Here is an 18,752-nt window from a genome sequence, read left to right as displayed (position 1 = left end):
AAGCGAAAAATACTGCCAGGCCTTCTCTATTTCCTTGCAGACAGGCACCATAAAGTGCAGCTTTCATTAATCCTATACAAATTTCTCATCTCCTAGTAATAGCTATACTAAAACCAAAGCAGTAAATTCTGATAGTGTATAGAGCTAGAGTAAAGGTGATATTTCTTTACTGCATTTTCATTCAGGTTAATGTTTAAGCAATGCATGGATAAGCTGGCACAGGAATAGTTGGTCCTTGTACAGCTATCAATGGCAAAGAGGCTGGGTCTGTCGAAGCTTGTCTGTCAGCTGTTTCAACAAGACAAGCACCTTGATACAGCTGGCCCAGAGCATTCAGATTCATGGTCTGAACACCGCCCCTGTGGCTGGCTGCTGTTCCTATCCTCTTTCTTGTGAATGCTGCTGCTGCTAGTATATCCCCTCCTCCCACTCACATTACTTTGCTTCATGACCTACTTTGAAAATATGGTGTGAATAAAGATTCACAAATGAGCTTGGAAGGCTGCCATAGGCTGTGCAAACAAGCCTGGTCTGGGAAGCTCCTGTCAGAACAAACATGGCTATCTCCTCATGTAGGGCCTTGCTTTCACTATTCAGCACTGTATGTCCCACAGCTCAGCGCTGAGTGACAGCCCTTTCAGTAGACATCACAGGCTACTAATCAGTCAGACTCTACCACACATGCTAGCACGCGAAACAGCTGAGGCGGTAATAAATATGTATTGTTAGTTTCTGAGCTGTCAGCTGCATCTCAGGTGTAATCATATCAGAGCTACAGGTCAAAGTCAGTACAATTACTTCATGACTTCTGTTTACACAGAATAGATATGAGCCAAACTCAGTCAGGACACCTACAGTAAATACACTATGTACAAAGAATGACACAAGGTGTAGAGCACTTATTTGTAATCAACTGTATATAATGTTACTACAGTATGTAACCTGAGAGCATTTCTTAGTTTCTAAGGTTTAAGATAACAAAAGTAAACAAACATTTGAGCCAGTGGGGGGAATTCAATTGTTAATTGCACCAGCTGCGTGCCTAATCTGCCGTCTAAAGTGGCGGGATATCGCGGGGCGCAATTCAATTTTTATTTTGTGCTAGTCACTTCCAAATAGACCGGGTTTAGCCACGTAAAAGTGATCAACCCAACCAAAGTGCTGGGCACGATGCGAAAAGCGCCAGTTGGGCACCCAAACGGGTCACTTTTCATTCATTTCAGCTTGCCACCTCATAGGGCTGCATGCTGAAATTTCCGGTGCTGATAGCTGTTCACGCCCGACCGGATCAACAACTGAATTGCTCCGTCAAGCACCATCTAGTGGCTGCTGGAGCAATAAGCAATAGAATTTCCCCCAGTATTTTTTGGAAGGTTGACAGGAAATATATATAACATATATATATTGGTATATGCTCAATTAGCTTAGTGATATCATTCAGGAAATATAGTCAAAGTGGTGGTAGGAAACGGGTGCTCCAGTTTCCTACCACCACTTTGACTCATGCTATACTACTGAACCTGTTGATTGTGTTGCCGTATACCTTGAAAAAGGTCCTGGTATGGACCGAAACGTTGGACACTTCCTGGAAACTGTGAGATTGACTTTGAAATAAATGTGAACTTTTTTGATTTTTGATACTCTAGTCTGGAGAGTGCCAATTTTTTCCACATAGTGGAGATACTGTATGTTGTACTATGGGTCCCATCTTATATGGTTGGACCTTGATTGGCACCCCAGCAGCTGCCTGTGATGAGTGAGAGTGCAGGGACACCTACCTACCTATATATATATATATATATATATATACTGTATATATATATATATATATATATACTGTATATACATACAATAGATTCCAGAGTGCGCTTATATATGGATGTAACTGAATGCGTGAAGTATGCCAAGTTTGAAGCTTGTGTTCAACGGTCTTCTTAATTTTTCGACCTTTTCAGATCCCCCTAATGGGGGCCTGTGAACATACCCTTTCAACAAAGAAAGTCACCCAAAGAATTTGAGAAAATCAATCAATATAAGATACCAGACGATTTATTTTACCGTTTCAGAGGTAAATGACAAAGCACAATTCCTATAGAACAATTATAAAATTAACAATAAGATCACATGCTCACAATCCAATGTCAGAGGATGGTTGATAAATTAGACCACCCTCACTATTACAGTTGGGTGATGAGTGAGAATTTTGATAAACCCCTACGCGTTTTGTCCAAACTGACTTCTTCAGGGGTAGGTATCTTCTAAAACAACATAGCTTCCATGTGCTTCACCCATCGGGTGAGGCCATAGGATCAATGTGGAAAATTAAAACTAGCTTTGTAAGCCTAAAATGAATATATATATATATATATATATATATATATTGTCACCAATGAGGGCTGAGGCTGACCTGGGGAAGCCTCAGACATAGGGGCTGGCGTGTATGTGAACCGTGGAGGTTGAATGGGGTTCTTGGACATACAGAAGGTCTAAGCACTGTTTGCCCGAAGGCGTGACCACAACAACAGATTATGTAAAACAAAGTCTGTTTATTAAACACATAGGCCCTCATTCCGAGTTGATCGGTCGCAAGGCGAATTTAGCAGAGTTACACACGCTAAGCCGCCGCCTACTGGGAGTGAATCTTAGCTTCTTAAAATTGCGACCGATGTATTCGCAATAATGCGATTACTAACTACTTAGCAGTTTCAGAGTAGCTCCAGACTTACTCTGCCTGTGCGATCATTTCAGTGCTTGTCGTTCCTGGTTGACGTCACAAACACACCCAGCGTTCGCCCAGGCACTCCCACCGTTTCTCCGGCCACTCCTGCGTTTTTCCCGGAAACGGTAGCGTTTTCAGCCACACGCCCCTGAAACGCCGTGTTTCCGCCCAGTAACACCCATTTCCTGTCAATCACATTACGATCGCCGGAGCGAAGAAAAAGCCGTGAGTAAAAATACTTTCTTCATAGTAAAGTTACTTGGCGCAGTCGCAGTGCGAACATTGCGCATGCGTACTAGGCGGATTTTCACTGCGATGCGATGAAAAATACCGAGCGAACAACTCGGAATGAGGGCCATAGTTAGACACCTTGGTAATTCAGATAACTTCAACAGTAGATGTGCAGGGTAAGATAACAGTATAGTTCCTGGGACGCAGTGGTAATGAGTGCTGTGGCTATGCAGGATGAGATGAGACAAAGTCTTTGCAAGACCCAGAGTTGGTAAATCCGTAGGCCACAGCTAACCACTGTATCAGGGAACGAGCTGGTACTGCCAAGCAGATGACACTCTGGAAGCTGGGGTTAACACAAGTGCACAGAGGTTGAAGGGAAACTTGGAAGAACTGCCGGGGATGCCGGATGGAACCGGTGCAGACGGAAAGGTGTTGAACTCACCGCTGAAGTTAGAGTCCGACGGTGAGTATCGATGGTGAACTGTGGTTCGATGTTGTGTGGTAAATGAAAGCGGATCAATGCTGGAACACCGCAGGAGATGGAGAGCGATACTGGAAGTGATACAGAACACTGCTGAGAGCTGGAAGTGACTCGGGAACTCCGCTGGAAGCTGGAAGCAATACTGGAGCAATGCTGGAAGCCGGTGATGAAGCCACTGTGGATCACGGAGAGCGATGTTGGTAAGCAATGAGAGCTGGGAGTGATGCTGGAACACCGCTGAAAGCTGGAAGTGATTCTGGAACAACGCTGAAAGCCGATGATGGATCACGGCAGATCACAGGACACAATGCAGGAACACTGCTGGAGTCAGGCAGCACCGCAGAATGGTATCTGGTGCGGGGTCTCTTTAAGTAGAGCAAGGTCACAGGAGCTGGAATACCTGGAAGCACAAGGTGGAACATCCACAAACAGTAAAGACATGTATCACTGGGTTAGACAACCAAAGCACTGACGATTAGGCAGCCTTGATGCAGGATATTTATAACAGATGGAAAGCAGGTATTGGATGGGCAATCAGGCAGAGTCCAAAGCGCAGCGGATAGGCTGTAGAGTGACATGTAATGAATCCAAACATGGCTGCACTCATGTTTGATTCTGGAGGGAAATTCTGTTTGTACAGTACTTAGCATGTGGGAATCTGTGGAAATGGCGGCGGAGGCCGTGAAGGGCAGGAGACGCCATTCATTTTGACAGGAGGGATTTGCTGTGTAGTTGCCATGACAGCGCTGCCGGGATCTCAGAGGGTAGACTGAGGCAAAGTTATACAGCGCGCTGCATGCAGACAGCGCAGGTGGAATCCAGGCTTGGAGCGCTGGGCCAGTCTCAGAAGACACCTGGAAGGTAAGAAGTGGTTACTAATTATCTGGATCGTGACATATATATATTGAATGGTTGATAATTTAGACCACCCTCTCCCTCACTCTTACAGTTGGGTGGTGAACGAGAATTTTGAGTGGCAGTCTTGGAGCTACATACACATTTGGTCCCTCTGTAGGAATCCTAAGTTGTGTTCGATTTGATATTACAGTAAGTCTGTAATGGCAAGTTTTTTTTGCTGCAACCCAATCTACTATGTGACTATCTAGGGTCAACTATTGAGCCCGAAGGATTTTAAACATTTGACTACTAATCTCCTCCTATTTTTAACGTGGTCATCCCCTCTGACCCATTTAAAATACATTTCTTATTACCAGTACCAAGAAGGAGTCAGAAATATATACTTCATTTTAGGCTTACAGTATAAAGCTAGTTTTAATTTTCCACTTTGATCATATGGCCTCACCCGATTTGTGAAGCACATGGAAGCTATGTTGTGTTAGATGATACCTACCCCCAGAGTTGGACTGGCCCACAGAGGTACAGGGGAAACCACAGATGGGCCCCACTGCCTTGGGGCCCACCTCCTCTAGGAATCAGGTTCTAGACTGTGCACTTAAATTATATATTAATATTATACATATGTAACCTTATACTGTACATGACTAAGGTGTGCACTGCTGTTATTAATCTGGTATATTATAAATCATGCATGCACTAACAGTATTTATCAAGAGGCCCAGACCATGCTATCTCTAATGGTTAGTCAAACCTCTGTGTCGGCTGGCCAAACCCCCTCTGTAGACTGGCCACGCCCCTAAACATGGGCCCCTACCATTGCCTGGGGGCCCACCTTTTTTAGGAATCAGGTTCTAGACTGTGCACTTGAATTATATATTATACATACAGTATATTACCTTATACTGTACAGGAATAAAATGTGCATTGCTGTTATTAATCTAGTATTATTATCAATCATGCATGAACTAGAAGTATTTGCTATATATATTTATCAAGAGGTCCAGACCATGCTCTTTCTAATGGTTAGCCAAACTTCTGTGGCGGCTGGCCATAGCCCCTCTGGAGACTGGTCACACACCTGAACATGGGCCCCTACCACTGCATTCCCCTGGTGGGCCCTTCATGTCCCTGTCCGACACTGCCTATCCCTGAAGAAGTCCGTTTGGACAAAACGCATAGGGTTTATCAAAATTCTCATTCACCACCTAACTGTAAAAGTGTCCACCCTAGTGCTCACACCTTTTTAAGGTGAGGGTGGTCTAATTTATTAACCATTCTCTGACATTAGATTGTGAGATTGTTGGGAGTAGTTGATATCACAGCGATGATCAGATTGGTTACCGGATATAATTGGATTCACAACAAGATTTTGGGCTAGTACCAGATATAGCTGGGTTTGCAACAAGAATCTGGGCTGGTGCCGGATATAACTGGGTTCACAACAAGATTCCGGGCTGGTACCGGATATAACTGGGTTCGCAACAAGATTCCGGTCTGGTAACGGATATACCTGGGTTCACAACAATATTCCAGGCTGGTACCGGTTATAACTGGGTTCACAACAAGATTCCGGGCTGTTACCGGATATACCTGGCTTTGCAACAAGATTTCAGGCTGGTACCGGATATAACTGGGTTTGCATCAAGATTCCGGGCTGGTAACAGATATAACTGGGTTTGCAACAAGATTCTGAGCTGGTACTGGTACTATGACAAAGATCCGAACTGGTACTGGGGCAATGATCCAGACTGGTTCTGGTACAATGAACCGGACTGGTGCTGGTACTGGAGCAATGATCCAGACTGGTGCCGGTACAATGAACCGGACTGGTGCTGGTACTGGCTCAGTGACAATGATCCGGACAGGCACTGGTGCAATGATCCAGACTGGTGCGGGTACTGATATGATGAACCGGACTGGTGCTGGTACTAGTAATGGAACTACTAGTACTGCAGTAACCAGGTAACAGAGGTCCTGTAGAAACTGTGTGGGGATACAGACTGAAGGAGCAACAGCAGTCTGGGAGACAGCAGGAGCCTGAGGGGTGACGCTAGCAGCGACGATATCCAAGCGCTGGGTCTCTCCCGGCTCTTCCTATTAAACCTCCCGCCTCCTTCCTGCTGCCCGGCCACCATTGGAGGTTCCTGTTGGTGAAGTCACAGGGACCCCGCCATCTTCCCGGAGATGCAAGCCGCCACCACCAGCTTCCCAGGACCTATCTAGATATATATAGATCTCGTCATATTTGCTAATTTATTATGCAATTGTCCCACTGACCTTTGATTTTAAAATATAAGGCTCCAATATAAATCCAATAAAGAAGTATCCAGGCAAAGTAATGTATTTTATTCCAGCATGCTGTTATTTATACTGGTAATCCTTATTCCCTCAGTATTGTGCATTTAACATAAGCCAATATGGGCAGAAATCAGCTAAGCACAGCACTGGCTGCACATGCGCAGTTTATCAACCATCGGTAAACTGCGTATTGGATCGCGATTGCGTTCCAACATGAATCAGGCCTTCAGTTAAATTCACACCCCAGCATAAAATTGAAGTGGTTGTGTGGAGTGGTGTTAATGAAAACTAGAGATGTACGCCTGGCCATTTTTCGTGACTGGCTCATCTCTAATAAAAACTGGATATAAAAATAAGCACAAATACAAAACATTGTGGCTACCGCCTGTGCAATTTGCCTCTCCACATTTTTCAAGTTTCCACATTACACTTTGACTGTTTTAAATAATATTTATTTCTTTTGTTTGTGAGTTGTTTTTGCTTTTGGATAAAAAGTTCTTTTAAATGACAAATAGCTGGTAATTACTAATTTCTGATCAATTTGATACACATTTAATTGTGCAGTCGGTATAATGAGGTCTGCTTCAATATGATTATGTTGAAAATTACCAAAAATCCAATTATGCTTCTGTGTATTTTTTAAGCTCTAGGATGCTGTAACCAATTATCTAGGCGTTAAGTGTAATAACGTATTACTTACATCCCAGAAAACAATTTATTAATTTGCAATTAGTGTTTAACTTATCTATTTTTTGTTTAATTGAGAAGCAGTTCCAACAAGAAACCCATTATTTGACAACATTTTAAATACAACCTTACTACATTCTAGTTGTAATTATTTGAAACTACAAACATGAGAAATGAACCTAAAACACTTCTCAAATACATTGGAGTATATATAAAAACAAATACCTAATTAGAAAAGGTTGAGAATGAGATGTTTACTTTAATTTTCTAATGACTACTGTATAGATTACATTTAGAACATGACAGACATTTGTTGGCTTGGCAGTGCTGGCTGGGCGAGGTCCATGTCACCGCCCCCCCCCCCTTCCCCGGCTGAGTAGCCCGGGCAGCCATGACTAGAGTAGCAGCAAGGTAGCCATGGTGAAGGAAATCCAGGTGATACCATGGAGCTATAGATAGCGCCGCCGTCGGCAATTCAATTCAAATGGGATGCCCACCTCCAGCCAATCGGAACTTGCTGTCCGGCAGCCAATAAGGAGCCAGCACTCCTGATTGGCTGTTGGTTTACGAGTGCCGATTGGCTGGAGGCTGGAGGCTGGTGGCCTATTTGAAATGCTGATGGCTCCCAATTCAGAAGAAATCACCCAGACAGGGGCAAAGTTGGCTCCAGCCGGAGGTCCACACTGCTGCACAGATTGTCAAAACGATAGTTATTGGCCGGTGCATAAGGACCTTAGGTCGGAGTTTGCAACCCTGGGTGGTACACTCCAAACCCCAAAAGTTGGAAGAGTTAAGTACAGTGTTGGAGCGGTATTAAACTGCAAGAAGTATGGAAAAAATTCTGGAACAGAGAACAGGTAATGGGCTTCCCATTAATTTGGCACCGCACTTGCCTGTGACTGCATCTACACCCACTGTTTGTGGAGACTCCAACGGAGATCCATGGAAAACTTCTCCCATGTATGAGTGAGTCTCATCATAAAAGGAAGCACTCATGAGGTGGTAGCTGCAGTTGGACCTAAGCTCCCTTATCCACTCATAATGGGATGTTATTTTTCAGGATTTGCTGAACTTTTAATGACTATGTAAAGAGTCTATACTGTTATTTTGTGTATACTAAATAAAAATACACCTTATCTATATGGTGGTTTCTCTGCAACGGGGAACCTCTGAATAAATTGATCCTCCCTGGACAGACAGTGTCTTCTGTTGGTATTCACAATTCATGTATGAGATCACATGGTCCAGAATATGCCTGTTTGTGTAGGAATATAATCAATATCATCATTACAGAGGTTAAACCAGACTTGTGCCCCCTGTGTCTCCCCCAGCCTCCTGCCCCAGGTCACCAGCCTTTTACTCCAGCCTACTGCCGGCTGTCACTTCAGCCTCCTGTCCTGTCACTCCAGTCTTCTGTCACTAACTTACTGAATCTTCAGCCTCCTCCCCTAGTCATTCCACCTACCTGCCCCTAGTCATTCCAGCCCCCTGCCCCTGTCACACCAGCTTCCTGCTCCCTTTCACTTCAGCCTCTTGCCCCCATGTCACTCCAACCTCCTGCCCTCCTGTCACACCAGTTTCCTGTCCCCATCACTGCAGCCTTCTGCCCTCTGTCACTTCAGCCTCCAGTGTCTCATGTCACTAGTACTGTCTGCAGGCAGAGGGCTAGGAATTGGAAAGGAATGGACCATGCCAACTTGCCAAGGAGTGCTGTGCTGCGGTAAAACTGGACTCAGAAGGCCTCATTCACTCTCAGACTATCTTCTCTGCAATCAGCAGCAGGCAGCCTCAGGCTCTCACACTCATGCTCAGCCAGACTTGGGACAGTGCCAAATGTGTGTGTAACAGTTCATCCGCAGGGAAGACAGAGAGGTAAGGGCTGGGGGCAAGCCAGCATCCGTACTCCACAATGCAGCTACAGGATGGAGCCTGGCTGCTGTCCGCGTTCAGTGTTGCACAGCTTGCTCATTGCTACTGCTGCTGTGTAGCTAGCCGTGCTGTGCGGGACTCAGTCACGCTGACGAATGCTGTACACAGGCCAGCAAAATGATAGATTGAAAGCCCTGTCTTTCTGGAACTTAAAGGCGGAGCTGAGAGCTGCACCTCACACAGAACACTAAAGTCACCTTCGGGTCCTGACATCATACCACTATGTGAGACTTGAAGTGCACCAGACCTAAAAAGGTGGAAAACTATGTCCCATATTAAATCAATACAGGACTCAGCATGTCCATGTTAATTACAGGACAATCTTGTATAATATAGGACAGATGGCAACCCGAGCTCTGTGCGATCATGTGTTACTATGTTATTCTGACTAGGAGGTTCCTCTCAACTGCTCCTCAAAGTCACACTGTGACAGCATTGCAGAGTCACTAGTAGCAGTCTACAACCTTAAAAAGTGTAGAGAGTCAGAGGCAGGGCACAATTATGGGAAGATTGGTACCCCCCAAGTCCTGATGCTATATATGTGGGCACCTGTGTGTTAATGCCTGGGGTGATGCCAGTTAGTTGATTCAAATGGATGCAAAATGCTTTCATATTAGTATACAATGACAATGGGTACTAGATTGGTGGAAACTGTGCATGGTCAAGGTATCAGAGAGTCTGCCCGTAGAGATTGGGGGATAAGTTGGTGTCTGAATTCAGGTATTGCAGGAATGTGGGGAAGAAAGTGGTCTCTGCTCAGAGTTTCTCCCAGGGCTATTATCAGAAATCACATGGCTCAAGACAGAGAATAAGAGCTCTTATACTTCGTCTTGAGCCATGCAATTTCTGATAATGGCTCTGGAAGAGGAACCTAAGGTTAGAATAAAATAAATAAAATTATGAAAGTAGTAGTGTGGGCTACACCTTTACCTATGCTGGGTTTTTGTTTGTTTTCACAAGCGCATTTTTAGGCCTGACACTGAGTGCAGTGTGAATATTTAAGGTAACACTAACACTATTAAATACAATCTTCAATATTACTGTCAAAATATTATTTTCAGAAAAAAAACTATTCCATTACTATGAGCTTCAATAAAAATAAAATTTCTTCCCATACAGTATGTTTAACCTTGTCAAGGAGCCTCAAGGCTAACTTTTATCTAATGATAATAATACTGCCCAAGCGAGGCAAAGCTAAAGGGAGGACGAGTTATTAGTTGGAATTACATAGAACAGAATTTCATAGCCTTGATGATCAATAAACACTTATTCTCTCCTGGAATAGATGTTTTCGTGCAATTAAGTTCTATATAAAAGAACCAGGATAGCAGAAAGTAGAGATGTGCAGTGGGCACTTTTCGTGTTTTGTGGTTTGGTTTTGATTCTAATTCCCCGCTCGTCTTTTGGTTTTGGTTTGGTTTTGCCAAAACCACCCTTTCGTGTTTTGGTGTTGGTTTTGGATCTGGATGATTTTTGAAAAAAACATAAAAACAGCTAAAATCTCAGAATTTGGGGGTAATTTTCATCCTACGGTATTATTAACCTCAATAACATTCATTTCCACTCATTTCTAGTCTATTCTGAACACCTCACAATATTGTTTTTAGGCCAAAAGGATGCACCGAGGTGGCTGTATGACTAAGCTAAGTGACACAAGTGTGCAGCACAAACACCTGGCATATCTAGGAGTGGCACTGCAGTGTCAGACAGGATGGCAGATTTAAAAAATAGGCCCCAAACAACACATAATGCAAAGAAGAAAAAGAGGTGCACCGAGGTTGCTGTATGACTAAGCTAAGCGACACAAGTGTGCAGCACAAACACCTGGCATATCTAGGAGTGGCACTGCAGTGTCAGGGAGGATGGCAGATTTAAAAAATAGGCCCCAAACAGCACATCATGCAAAGAAGAAAAAGAAGTGCAATGAGGTAGCTGTATGACTAAGCTAAGCGACACAACCACCTGGCCCATCTAGTAATGGCATGCAGTGGCTGAATGTTGAAACTAGCCCACAATTTTTCAGTCCACTGACAGCATCTCCTGCACGCCCCTGTCATTTAAAAAAAATTCTGCAAGTGGTGGACTAATACAGCAGTACCCCTGGACTTATACGGCAGTGGCAGACAGGATAGCACTTTAAAAAACCATGCCCCAAACAGAACATGATGCAAAGATGAAAAAGAGATGCACCAAGGTTCCTGTATGACTAAGCTAAGCTACCCAAGTGTGCGGCACAAACACCTGGCCCATCTAGGAGTGGCACTGCAGTGTCAGACAGGATGGCAGATTTAACAAATAGGCCCCAAACAGCACATCATGCAAAGATGTAAACGAGGTGCAATGAGGTAGCTGTATGACTAAGCTAAGCGACACAAACAATTGGCCCATCTAGGAGTGGCATTGCAGTGTCAGACAGGAGGGCACTTAAAAAAAATAGTACCCAAACAGCACATCATGCCAAGAAGTAAAAAAGGGCAATGAGTTAGCTGTATGACTAAGCTAAGCAACACAAGTGTTCGGCACAAACACCTGGCCCATCTAGGGTTGGCACTGCAGTCCCACTGCACTAATGGCAGATACCAGATGCACATATAATGCCAGCATAGTTGTTATTGCCTCAGTAATCCGCTTTGCAACAGGGTTTTTATTAGTGATGAGCGGGTTCGGATCCTCGGGATCCCAACCCCCCCTAACTTCACTCTTTTTTGCACGGGTCCGAGCAGACTCGGATCCTCCCGCCTTGCTCGGTTAACCCGAGCGCGCCCGAACGTCATCATCCCGCGGTCGGATTCTCGCGAGATTCGTATTCTATATAAGGAGCCGCGCGTCGCCGCCATTTTTCACTCGTGCATTGGAGAGGATCGTGAGAGGACGTGGCTGGCGTCCTCTCAGTTTCTATGTTCAGTGGGCTGCAAATATCTGTGCTCAGAGTGCTGCAAATATCTGTGCTCAGTGTGCTGCAAATATCTGTGCTCAGTGTGCTGCAAGTGCAAATATCTACGTTCTCTGCCTGAAAAACGCTCCATATCTGTGCTCAGTGTGCTGCAAATATCTGTGCTCAGTGTGCTAATTGCTTTATTGTGGGGACTGGAGACCAGCAGCATTATATAGTAGGAGGACAGTGCAGAGTTTTGCTGACCAGTGACCACCAGTATTATACGTTCTCTGCCTGAAAAACGCTCCATATCTGTGCTGCATTGTAGTATATAGTAGGAGGACAGTGCAGAATTTTGCTGACCACCAGTATAACTAAATATATAGCAGTACGGTACAGTAGTCCACTGCTCTACCTCTGTGTCGTCAAGTATACTATCCCATCCATACCTGTGGTGCATTTCAGTTTTGCACAGTTTGCTGACCAGCAGTATATATAATATATAGCAGTACGGTACAGAAGGCCACTGCTTTACCTACCTCTGTGTCGTCGAGTATACTATCCATCCATACCTGTGGTGCATTTCAGTTTTGCACAGTTTGCTGACCACCAGTATATATAATATATAGCAGTACGGCACAGAAGGCCACTGCTCTACCTACCTCTGTGTCGTCAAGTATACTATCCATCCATACCTGTGGTGCATTTCAGTTTTGCACAGTTTGCTGACCACCAGTATATATAATATATAGCAGTACGGTACAGTAGGCCACTGCTCTACCTACCTCTGTGTCATCAAGTATACTATCCATCCATACCTGTGGTGCATTTCAGTTTTGCACAGTTTGCTGACCACCAGTATATATAATATATAGCAGTACGGTACAGTAGGCCACTGCTCTACCTACCTCTGTGTCGTCAAGTATACTATCCATCCATACCTGTGGTGCATTTCAGTTTTGCACAGTTTGCTGACCGCCAGTATATATAATATATAGCAGTACGGTACAGTAGGCCACTGCTCTACCTACCTCTGTGTCGTCAAGTATACTATCCATCCATACCTGTGGTGCATTTCAGTTTTGCACAGTTTGCTGACCACCAGTATATATAACATATAGCAGTACGGTACAGAAGGCCACTGCTTTACCTACCTCTGTGTCGTCAAGTATACTATCCATCCATACCTGTGGTGCATTTCATTTTTGCACAGTTTGCTGACCACCAGTATATAATATATAGCATTATGGTACAGTAGGCCACTGCTGTACCTACCTCTGTGTCGTCAAGTATACTATCCATCCATACCTGTGGTGCATTTCAGCTTTGTACAGTTTGCTGACCACCAGTATATAATATATAGCAGTACGGTACAGTAGGCCACTGCTGTACCTACCTCTGTGTCGTCAAGTATACTATCCATCCATACCTGTGGTGCATTTCAGTTTTGCACAGTTTGCTGACCACCAGTATATATAATATATAGCAGTACGGTACAGTAGGCCACTGCTCTACCTACCTCTGTGTCATCAAGTATACTATCCATCCATACCTGTGGTGCATTTCAGTTTTGCACAGTTTGCTGACCACCAGTATATATAATATATAGCAGTACGGTACAGTAGGCCACTGCTCTACCTACCTCTGTGTCGTCAAGTATACTATCCATCCATACCTGTGGTGCATTTCAGTTTTGCACAGTTTGCTGACCGCCAGTATATATAATATATAGCAGTACGGTACAGTAGGCCACTGCTCTACCTACCTCTGTGTCGTCAAGTATACTATCCATCCATTCCTGTGGTGCATTTCAGTTTTGCACAGTTTGCTGACCACCAGTATATATAACATATAGCAGTACGGTACAGAAGGCCACTGCTTTACCTACCTCTGTGTCGTCAAGTATACTATCCATCCATACCTGTGGTGCATTTCATTTTTGCACAGTTTGCTGACCACCAGTATATAATATATAGCATTATGGTACAGTAGGCCACTGCTGTACCTACCTCTGTGTCGTCAAGTATACTATCCATCCATACCTGTGGTGCATTTCAGTTTTGTACAGTTTGCTGACCACCAGTATATAATATATAGCAGTACGGTACAGTAGGCCACTGCTGTACCTACCTCTGTGTCGTCAAGTATACTATCCATCCATACCTGTGGTGCATTTCAGTTTTGCAAAGTTTGCTGACCACCAGTATATAATATATAGCAGTACGGTACAGTAGGCCACTGCTGTACCTACCTCTGTGTCGTCAAGTATACTATCCATCCATACCTGTGGTGCATTTCAGTTTTGCACAGTTTGCTGACCACCAGTATATATAATATATAGCATTACGGTACAGTAGGCCACTGCTGTACCTACCTCTGTGTCGTCAAGTATACTATCCATCCATACCTGTGGTGCATTTCAGTTTTGCACAGTTTGCTGACCACCAGTATATAATATATAGCAGTACTGTACAGTAGGCCACTGCTGTACCTACCTCTGTGTCGTCAAGTATACTATCCATCCATACCTGTGGTGCATTTCAGTTTTGCACAGTTTGCTGACCACCAGTATATATAATATATAGCAGTACGGTACAGTAGGCCACTGCTCTACCTACCTCTGTGTCATCAAGTATACTATCCATCCATACCTGTGGTGCATTTCAGTTTTGCACAGTTTGCTGACCACCAGTATATATAATATATAGCAGTACGGTACAGTAGGCCACTGCTCTACCTACCTCTGTGTCGTCAAGTATACTATCCATCCATACCTGTGGTGCATTTCAGTTTTGCACAGTTTGCTGACTGCCAGTATATATAATATATAGCAGTACGGTACAGTAGGCCACTGCTCTACCTACCTCTGTGTCGTCAAGTATACTATCCATCCATACCTGTGGTGCATTTCAGTTTTGCACAGTTTGCTGACCACCAGTATATATAACATATAGCAGTACGGTACAGAAGGCCACTGCTTTACCTACCTCTGTGTCGTCAAGTATACTATCCATCCATACCTGTGGTGCATTTCATTTTTGCACAGTTTGCTGACCACCAGTATATAATATATAGCATTATGGTACAGTAGGCCACTGCTGTACCTACCTCTGTGTCGTCAAGTATACTATCCATCCATACCTGTGGTGCATTTCAGTTTTGTACAGTTTGCTGACCACCAGTATATAATATATAGCAGTACGGTACAGTAGGCCACTGCTGTACCTACCTCTGTGTCGTCAAGTATACTATCCATCCATACCTGTGGTGCATTTCAGTTTTGCAAAGTTTGCTGACCACCAGTATATAATATATAGCAGTACGGTACAGTAGGCCACTGCTGTACCTACCTCTGTGTCGTCAAGTATACTATCCATCCATACCTGTGGTGCATTTCAGTTTTGCACAGTTTGCTGACCACCAGTATATATAATATATAGCATTACGGTACAGTAGGCCACTGCTGTACCTACCTCTGTGTCGTCAAGTATACTATCCATCCATACCTGTGGTGCATTTCAGTTTTGCACAGTTTGCTGACCACCAGTATATAATATATAGCAGTACTGTACAGTAGGCCACTGCTGTACCTACCTCTGTGTCGTCAAGTATACTATCCATCCATACCTGTGGTGCTTTTCAGTTTTGCACAGTTTGCTGGCCACCAGTATATAGTATATAGCATTAAGGTACAGTAGGCCACTGCTGTACCTACCTCTGTGTCGTCAAGTATACTATCCATCCATACCTGTGGTGCATTTCAGTTTTGCACAGTTTGCTGACCACCAGTATATAATATATAGCAGTACGGTACAGTAGGCCACTGCTGTACCTACCTCTGTGTCGTCAAGTATACTATCCATCCATACCTGTGGTGCATTTAATTTTTGCACAGTTTGCTGACCACCAGTATATAATATATAGCATTACGGTACAGTAGGCCACTGCTGTACCTACCTCTGTGTCGTCAAGTATACTATCCATCCATACCTGTGGTGCATTTCAGTTTTGCACAGTTTGCTGACCACCAGTATATAATATATAGCAGTACTGTACAGTAGGCCACTGCTGTACCTACCTCTGTGTCGTCAAGTATACTATCCATCCATACCTTTGGTGCATTTCAGTTGTGCGCAGTATATAGTAGTAGGCCATTGCTATTGATACTGGCATATAATTCCACACATGAAAAAATGGAGAACAAAAATGTGGAGGTTAAAATAGGGAAAGATCAAGATCCACTTCCACCTCGTGCTGAAGCTGCTGCCACTAGTCATGGCCGAGACGATGAAATGCCATCAACGTCGTCTGCCAAGGCCGATGCCCAGTGTCATAGTAGAGAGCATGTAAAACCCAAAAATCGAAATTGAAAGCGTCTGATGAGAAGTACTCCGAAAGAGTGTTTAGTGCAGCCGCTCACCTTTTCAGCAATCGGCGTACGAGGTTACTTCCAGAAAATGTGGAGAAGATGATGTTCATCAAAATGAATTATAATCAATTCCTCCGTGGAGACATTCATCAGCAGCAATTGCCTCCACAAAGTACACAGGGACCTGAGATGGTGGATTCCAGTGGGGACGAATTAATAATCTGTGAGGAGGGGGATGTACACAGTGAAAGGGGTGAGGAATCGGAGGATGATGATGAGGTGGACATCTTGCCTCTGTAGAGCCAGTTTGTGCAAGGAGAGATTGATTGCTTCTTTTTTTGGTGGGGGCCCAAACCAACCAGTCATTTCAGTCACAGTCGTGTGGCAGACCCTGTCGCTGAAATGATGGGTTCGTTAAAGTGTGCATGTCCTGTTTATACAACATAAGGGTGGGTGGGAGGGCCCAAGGACAATTCCATCTTGCACCTCTTTTTTCTTTCATTTTTCTTTGCATCATGTGCTGTTTGGGGACAATTTTTTTGAAGTGCCATCCTGCCTGACACTGCAGTGCCACTCCTAGATGGGCCAGGTGTTTGTGTCGGCCACTTGGGTCGCTTAGCTTAGTCACACAATGACCTTGGTGCGCCTCTTTTTTTCTTTGCATCATGTGCTGTTTGGGGACAATTTTTTTGAAGTGCCATCCTCCCTGACACTGCAGTGCCACTCCTAGATGGGCCAGGTGTTTGTGTCGGCCACTTTGGTCGCTTAGCTTAGTCACACAGCGACCTTGGTGCGCCTCTTTTTTCTTTGCATCATGTGCTGTTTGGGGACTATTTTTTTTGAAGTGCCATCCTGCCTGACACTGCAGTGCCACTCCTAGATGGGCCAGGTGTTTGTGTCGGCCACTTGGGTCGCTTAGCTTAGTCACACAGCGACCTTCGCGCGCCTCTTTTTTTCTTTGCATCATGTGCTGTTTGGGGACAATTTTTTTGAAGTGCCATCCTGCCTGACACTGCAGTGCCACTCCTAGATGGGCCAGGTGTTTGTGTCGGTCACTTGTGTCGCTTAGCTTAGCCATCCAGCGACCTCGGTGCAAATTTTAGGACTAAAAATAATATTGTGAGGTGTTCAGAATAGACTGAAAATGAGTGTAAATTATGGTTATTGAGGTTAATAATACTATGGGATCAAAATTACTCCCAAATTCTATGATTTAAGCTGTTTTTGAGGGTTTTTTGTAAAAAAACACCCGAATCCAAAACACACCCGAATCCGACAAAAAATTTTCAGGGAGGTTTTGCCAAAACGCGTTCGAATCCAAAACACGGCTGCGGAACCGAATCCAAAACCAAAACACAAAACCCGAAAAATGTCCGGTGCACATCACTATTATACGGCAGTACTCCTGGAGTAATACAGCAGTACCCCTGGACTTATACGGCAATGTCAGACAGGGTGGCACTTTTTAAAACCATGCCCCAAACAGCACATGATGCAAAGATGAAAAATAGGTGCACCAAGGTTGCTGTATGACTAAGCTAAGCGACACAAGTGTGCGGCACAAACCCCTGGCCCATCTAGGAGTGGCACTGCAATGGCAGACAGGAGGGCAGATATAAAAAAAGGCCCCAGACAGCACATCATGCAAAGATGTAAATGAGGTGCAATGAGGTAGCTGTATGATTAAGCTAAGCAACACAAACAATTGGCCCATCTAGGAGTGGCACTGCAGTGTCAGGATGGCAGATTTAAAAAACTAGGCCCCAAACAGCACATGATGCAAAGAAGAAAAAGAGGTGCACCGAGGTTGCAGTATGACTAAGCTAAGGGACACAAGTGTGCGGCACAAACACCTGGTCCATCTAGGAATGGCACTGCAGTGTCAAACAGGAGGGCAGATTTAAAAAAGGCCCCAAACAGCACATCATGCAAAGATGTAAACGAGGTGCAATGAGGTAGCTGTATGACTAAGCTAAGCGAAACAAACAATTGGCCCATCTAGGAGTGGCACTGCAGTGTCAGACAGGAGGGCAGATATAAAAAAAGGCCCCAAACAGCACATCATGCAAAGATGAAGAGGTGCAATGAGGTAGCTGTATGACTAAGCTAAACGACACAAACAATTGGCCCATCTAGAAGTGGCATTGCAGTGTCAGACAGGATGGCACATAAAAAAAATAGTACCCAAACAGCACATCATGCCAAGAAGTGAAAGAGGGCAATGAGGTAGCTATATGACTAAGCTAAGCGACTCAAGTGTGCGGCACAAACACCTGGCCAAACTAGGGTTGGCACTGCAGTC

At 44.4% G+C, this 18,752-nt stretch overlaps 1 long non-coding RNA gene across 1 annotated transcript in view; it reads right to left on the bottom strand.

The window, feature by feature from the left end:
- Nucleotides 1-2,033: 2,033 nt before the first annotated feature.
- LOC134929201 (uncharacterized) overlaps nucleotides 2,034-18,752 on the bottom strand; it is a 43,519-nt gene continuing 26,800 nt past the window's right edge. The window contains exon 2 of the long non-coding RNA XR_010178374.1: nucleotides 2,034-4,288. This is a non-coding gene — a long non-coding RNA (uncharacterized LOC134929201). The remainder of the gene's footprint in view (nucleotides 4,289-18,752) is intronic.

The sequence above is a fragment of the Pseudophryne corroboree genome, chromosome 5, assembly GCF_028390025.1.
Source record: "Pseudophryne corroboree isolate aPseCor3 chromosome 5, aPseCor3.hap2, whole genome shotgun sequence".
Taxonomy (NCBI): domain Eukaryota; kingdom Metazoa; phylum Chordata; class Amphibia; order Anura; family Myobatrachidae; genus Pseudophryne; species Pseudophryne corroboree.
The sequence above is the reverse complement of the archived record's forward strand: the minus strand, read 5'-3'. Positions and strand labels throughout refer to the sequence as shown.